General features: G+C 40.6%; 1 pseudogene; it reads left to right on the top strand.

Moving 5' to 3' along the window:
* The first annotated feature begins 3,040 nt into the window (after window positions 1–3,040).
* On the top strand, window positions 3,041–3,987 carry LOC129650877 (olfactory receptor 4D2-like; annotated as a pseudogene).
* Window positions 3,988–7,294: the final 3,307 nt, after the last annotated feature.

The raw sequence follows: 7,294 nt of genomic DNA, 5'->3' as shown, positions 1-7,294 counted from the left end.
CAAAGAAATAGAGGAAAACAACATAATGGGAAAGACTAGAGATCTCTTCAAGAAAATTAGAGATACCAAGGGAACATTTCATGCAAAGATGGGCTCGATAAAGGACAGAAATGGTATGGACCTAACAGAAGCAGAAGATATTAAGAAGAGATGGCAAGAATACACAGAAGAACTGTACAAAAAAGATCTTCATGACCCAGATAAACACGATGGTGTGATCACTCACCTAGAGCCAGACATCCTGGAATGTGAAGTCAAGTGGGACATAGAAAGCATCACTATGAACAAAGCTAGTGGAGATGATGGAATTCCAGTTGAGCTATTTCAAATCCTGAAAGGTGATGCTGTGAAAGTGCTGCACTCAATATGCCAGCACATTTGGAAAACTCAGCAGTGGCCACAGGACTGGAAAAGGTCCGTTTTCATTCCAATCCCAAAGAAAGGCAATGCCAAAGAATGCTCAAACTACCACACAATTGCACTCATCTCACATGCTAGTAAAGTAATGCTCAAAATTCTCCAAGCCAGACTTCAGCAATATGTGAACCGTGAACTTCCTGATGTCCAAGCTGGTTTTAGAAAAGGCAGAGGAACCAGAGATCAAATTGCCAACATCCGCTGGATCATAGAAAAAGCAATAGAGTTCCAGAAAAACATCTATTTCTGCTTTATTGACTATGCCAAAGCCTTTGACTGTGTGGATCACAATAAACTGTGGAAAATTCTGAAAGAGATGGGAATACCAGACCACCTGATCTGCCTCTTGAGAAATTTGTATGCAGGTCAGGAAGCAACAGTTAGAACTGGACATGGAACAACAGACTGGTTCCAAATAGGAAAAGGAGTTCATCAAGGCTGTATATTGTCACCCTGCTTATTTAACTTATATGCAGAGTACATCATGAGAAACTGATGGACTGGAAGAAACACAGCTGGAATCAAGATTGCTGGGAGAAATATCAATCACCTCAGATATGCAGATGACATCACCCTTATGGCAGAAAGTGAAGAGGAACTAAAAAGCCTCTTGATGAAAGTGAAAGTGGAGAGTGAAAAAGTAGGCTTAAAGCTCAACATTCAGAAAACGAAGATCATGGCATCCGGTCCTATCACTTCATGGGAAATAGATGGGGAAACAGTGGAAACAGTGTCAGACTTTATTTTTTTGGGCTCCAAAATCACTGCAGATGGTGACTGCAGTCATGAAATTAAAAGACACTTACTCCTTGGAAGGAAAGTTATGACCAGCCTAGAAAGCATATTCAAAAGCAGAGACATTACTTTGCCAACAAAGGTCTGTCTAGTCAAGGCTATGGTTTTTCCTGTGGTCATGTATGGATGTGAGAGTTGGACTGTGAAGAAGGCTGAACACCGAAGAATTGATGCTTTTGAACTGTGGTGTTGGAGAAGACTCTTGAGAGTCCGCTGGACTGCAAGGAGAGCCAACCAGTCCATTCTGAAGGAGATCAGCCCTGGGATTTCTTTGGAAGGAAGAATGATGCTAAAGCTGAAATTCCAGTACTTTGGCCACCTCATGCGAAGAGTTGACTCATTGGAAACGGCTCTGATGCTGGGAGGGATTGGGGGCAGGAAGAGAAGGGGACGACAGAGGATGAGATGGCTGGATGGCATCACTGACTCGATGGACATGAGTCTGGGTGAACTCCGGGAGCTGGTGATGGACAGGGAGGCCTGGCGTGCTGCGATTCATGGGGTCGCAAGGAGTCGGACATGACTGAATGACTGAATTGAACTGAACTGAAGCACATTATGGTTGAACTGTGGAGGAAAAACCTAGAAATATGAAAAGTTCACTAACATTTTAATGTATTAACTATCGCATGAGAAAAGACTGGTACAAAAATGTGTTACAGACTCTAAGAAGGTAGGATGTCTTCAGAATAGGAGACTACACAGAGGAGAGTGATTAGCATTTATTATTCCAGATACTGTTCTAAGAACCTTATGGGCTATCTCATTTATACCCCTAGACATTCTATAAAGACAACATTTTTCTTCCCACCTTACAGATGTGGAAACTGAAACAGAGCTTGCATAACTTATTCTAGGTCAAATCTCAAGGAATAAGAATCTGGAATTTAACTACACATCAGTTGGACTCTAAGTGTTTTCTATCACTATATTAACACTGAATCTTTTTAAAAAAATTAATTTATTTTAACTGGAGGCTAATTACTTTACAATATTGTGGTGGTTTTTGCCATACATTGACATGAATCAACCACAGGTGTACATGTGTCCCCCATACTAAACCCCCTCCCACCTCCCTCCCCATCCCTTACCTCAGGGTTGTCCCAGTGCACTGGCTTTGAGTGCCCTCTTTCTTGCTTCGAACTTGGACTGGTGATCTACTTCACATATGGTAATATACATGTTTCAATGCTGTTCTCTCAAATCATCCCACCCTCACCTTCTCGCACAGAGTCCAAAAGTCTGTTCTTTATATCTCTCTCTTTTGCTGTCTCATATATAGGGTCATCATTACCATCTTTCTAAATTCCATATATATATATGCATTAATATACTGTATTGGTGTTTTTCTTTTTGACTTACTTCACTCTGTATAACAGGTTCCAGTTTCACCTACCTCATTAGAACTGATTCAAATTCATTCTTTTTAATAGCTGAGTAATACTCCATTGTAAATATGTACCACAACATTCTTATCCATTTGTCTCCTGATGGACAAATAGATTGCTTCCATGTCCTAGCTATTGTAAACAGTGCTGTGATGAACATTGGGGTACACGTGTCTCTTTCAATTCTGGTTTCCTCAGTAACACTGAATCTTTTAAAAGTAGGTTGCATGTGTCTCTGGATGGATTTAAATATTTCATGAGTATATATTCTATTACCAAGTTGTACACATCCCAGGGGTAGGACCATTTAGTCAGCAACTGGAATTAGGCTGTACACATAAATATCCATCATCTAGATCTGAGGAACTCAATTTGAGTCCCTGAGCATTAGTACATTACTGTCTGTGGTGTGTTTTCTTTAGATGCCTGGAGAAGACACCATGGAACTGGGGAACCTCATGTGGGTGTCAGATTTTGTCTTCCTGGGGCTCTCACAGACTCAGGAGCTCCAGCTAGTCTTGTTTCTGGTTTTCCTGTTTGTCTACACAACCACTGTCATGGGAAGCCTCCTGGTTATGGTCACAGTGACCTCTGATTCCAGGCTCCACACACCTGTGTGAAATTCGCACACCTCACACTGCTGTGAAACTTGGCTGTCATAGACCTCTGTTTCTCCTCAGTCACTGCCCCAAAGATGCTGGTGGTCTTCCTTGCTGAGAAGAAGGCCATCTCCTACCAGGGATGCATGGCCCAGATTTTCTTCTTCCACTTTCTGGGAGGTTCTGTGGTCTTCTTCCTCTCAGTGATGGCCTATGACCGCCTTGTTGCCATCTCCCAGCCCCTCCATTATGTCACCATCATGATCACTCAGCTCTGTGTGGGGCTGCTTGTGACAGCCTGGATGGTAGGTTTTGTTCATTCCATTTCCCAACTAGCTCTGATGCTCCCACTGCCTTTTTGTGGCCCCAATGTCCTAGATAACTTCTACTGTGATGTTCCACAAGTTCTGAGACTCGCCAGAAGTTCTGACACTTCTGTCCTGGAGTTTCTCATGATCTGCAACAGTGGGATGCTGGATGTCATCTGGTTCCTCCTCCTCCTGGTCTCCTACTCAGCCATCCCTGGTGATGCTGAGGTCCCACTCAGGACAGGCAAGGAGGAAGGCAGCTTCCACCTGCACCACCCCCATTGTAATGGTGTCTATGGTCTTCATTCCAAGCATTTACCTCTATGCCCGGCCCTTCATTTATTTCTCCATTGACAAGGCTGTATCCATCAGCCACACGGTCATGACTCACATGCTCACCCCCCACTGATCTACACCCTGAAGAAGCAGGAGATGTAGGCGACAGTGAAGAGATTAGGGAGGCACCAGGCTGCTGTGTAAAAGTGAGTGACGGGGGGTCACTTCTCTCTGGCTTTGGCTTTTTGGTTTTCCATCAATAAGCTGTAGAGAGTGCTGCTGTATCTGGCCTTTTCATAACTTGAAAATGAGCAACTTATCCAGATTTTGAGGATAAAGGTAACTATTGTTACTTTTGTTTGTGTTGGATGATTTGAACTCTCCTATGACAATAAGATGTGTTGCCATGGACACATTCTGGAAAGCCACACCCTCCTTTTTGTCTTCTTGGCAGATAGTTTTCTGTTAGGATGATAGCATTCCCCCAGAAGAGCAGTTCTAGTTTCTGTATTTGACCTCTTTTCCTAGGACCCTGTTTTGGTGTGAGGCTGGATTGTTGGAAACTGAACGATATTTAGTCTTATGCCTTAAATTGGAGACCGTGTCCATCATTTATCTGACAGATGACCTTGAATGAGACATATGGCCTCTCTTGAACTCATAACTTCTTCCTCAACAAACTCGCTGAAATTAATATCTGACCCCAAATCCCTCAGGCTTATTATAAGTATCAAATCCAAAAATTGTGAGAAAACACTGAGTTAACCATATAACTATATTTTATTTAATTTTCAATTTAGAAATCATGAGTATTCCAATTTTACACTGTATGTTTTAGTACAGTATAATTATTGCAAGCAAATGATTGTGTGTAATAAGCATGTAAGTTATAAAACACTATATTATATGAACACGTGTACATGCTCCTCAGTTCAAGAACCACATGATACCAATAGCTTATACCTGCCTATAGGACCTCTCCATCACATCACTTCACCCAGATGAAACCACTTTCTTGAGTTTTGTGTTTATCATTCCATCATTCATAAAAACAATTTTATCAGATTTTAACATAAGCACTATATTGTTTTATTGAGTTTATAAAATATTAAGCTTAAGGTAATATTCTGGCATTTGATTTTTTTCACTCAACATTTTGTTTCTAAACGTCACATATTGTTCTGTTTGGCTGTAGTTCATTCATTTGCTCTGTTGTATAATATTCCAACACGAGACTAAGCTTACTGGGAAGGTTCCCAGTTTTTGCTCTTGGAACAATGCTCTTTTGAATAATCTTCTGCTTGTCTCCAGTTGTCATGTTGAGGAGCTACGGGTCATTACTTGGAAGTGTAATTGCTGGATCATGAGATCTTCAAAGTTTTACCTTCACAAAATAGGGCTAAGTTGTTTTCCATAGAAGTTGTACCAAATTACTTGGTTATCAGCAGCACTGCAGTGTTCCCATTGATTCTCATCCTCCTAACAGTTGATTGTCATACTTTTTCATTTTTCTCAATTAAGCAGGTAAAAAATGGTATTTCACTGTAGCCTTGATTTGCATTTCTGTAACATTTCCCCATGTTTTAATTATATTCAAATTTCCCATGAATGCCTTTAGCATGATTTTCTATTGCCTGTTTCTTCTTAATGTAGAAGTTCTTATATAATTTGGTTACTGGTCTTTTTCAGTTTTATTTGTTATAATACCTTCACCCAGTTTGAGGGCTCCTCTGGTGGGTTAGATGGTAAAGAGTCTGCCTGCAGTGTGGGAGACCCAGGCTCAATCCTTAGGTTGGGAAGATCCCCTGAAGAAGGAAACGGCAACCCACTCCAGTATTCTTGCCTGGAGAATCCCATGGACAGAGGAGCTTGGCAGGCTACAGTCCATGGGGTCGTAAAGAGTCGGACACGACTGAGCGACTTCACTTTCTTTCACCCAAGTTGTGGTTTGTCTTCTTTATTTTTGGTATTAGTTTTCACATAGTCATGTGTATCAATCTTTCATTTCTGTCTTAGTGTTTATTGAGGCCTAATATTTAAACAAAGATTCTTTTCTCAGCAGACAGGAATGCGTTCTTGCTTCTCTTAAAGGATACTGATTGTATAATATTTTCTTCTGTCTCCCACATCATTTGTTTGTTTCTCATTCATTTTTCTGTTTATTTTGTTTTGTCCTTTTGTGTTCGTTGCCATTTTTATTTTATTTTTTTTTTATTATTTCAGAGGCTAATTATTTTACAACATTGTGGTGGTTTTTGCCATACATTAACATGAATCAGTCATGGGTGTACATGTGTTCCCCATCCTGATCCTCCCTCCCTCTTCCCTCCCTATTCCATCCTTCAGGGTCATCCCAGTGCACCAGCCCTGAGCATCCTGTCTCATGCATTGAACCTGGACTGGCGATCTAATTTACATATGAAAATATACATGTTTCAATGCTATTCTTTCAAAGCATCCCACCCTCGCCTTCTCCCACAGAGTCCAAAAGTCTCTTCTTTACATCTGTGTCTCTTTTGCTGTCTCGCATATAGGGTCATCATTACCATCTTTCTAAATTCCAAATATATGAGTTAATATACTGTATTGGTGTTTTTCTTCCTGACTTACTTCACTCTGTATAATAGGCTCCAGTTTCATCTACCTCATTAGAACTGATTAAATGCATTCTTTTTAATAGCTGAGTAATATTCCATTGTGTATATGTACCACAGCTTTCTTATCCATTCGTCTGCAGATGGACATCTAGGTTGCTTCCATGTCCTGGATATTATAAACAGTGCTGTGATGAACATTGGGCTACATGTGTCTCTTTCAATTCTGGCTTCCTCGGTGTGTATGCCCAGCAGTGGGATTTCTGGGTTGTATGGCAGTTCTATTTCCAGTGTTTTAAGGAATCTCCACACTGTTCTCCATAGTGGCTGTACTAGTTTGTATTCCCACCAACAGTGTAAGAGGGTTCCCTTGTCTCCACACCCTCTCCAGCATTTATTGCTTGTAGACTTTTGGATAGCAGCCATTCTGACTGGCGTGAAATGGTACCTCTTTGTGGTTTTGATTTGCATTTCTCTGATAATGAGTGATGTTGAGCATCTTTTCATGTGTTTGTTAGCATTTGTATGTCTTCTTTGGAGAAATGTCTGTTTAGTTCTTTGGCCCATTTTTTGATTGGGTCATTTATTTTTCTGGAATTGAGCTGCAGGAGTTGCTTGTATGTTTTTGAGATTAATTCTTTGTCAGTTGCTTTGCTATTATTTTCTCCCATTCTGAAGGCTGTCTTTTCACCTTGCTTATAGTTTCCTTTGTTGTGCAGAAGCTTTTAATTTTAATTAGGTCCCATTTGTTTATTTTTGCTTTTATTTCCAATATTTTTGGCGGTGGGTCATAGAGGATCCTGCTGTGATTTATGCTGGAGAGTGTTTTGCCTATGTTTTCCTCTAGGAGATTTATAGTTTCTGGTCTTACCTTTAGATCTTTAATCCATTTTGAGTTTATTTTTGTGTATGGTGTT

Source organism: Bubalus kerabau, chromosome 4 (genome assembly GCF_029407905.1).
Source record: "Bubalus kerabau isolate K-KA32 ecotype Philippines breed swamp buffalo chromosome 4, PCC_UOA_SB_1v2, whole genome shotgun sequence".
Lineage (NCBI taxonomy): Eukaryota > Metazoa > Chordata > Mammalia > Artiodactyla > Bovidae > Bubalus > Bubalus kerabau.
The sequence above is the reverse complement of the archived record's forward strand: the minus strand, read 5'-3'. Positions and strand labels throughout refer to the sequence as shown.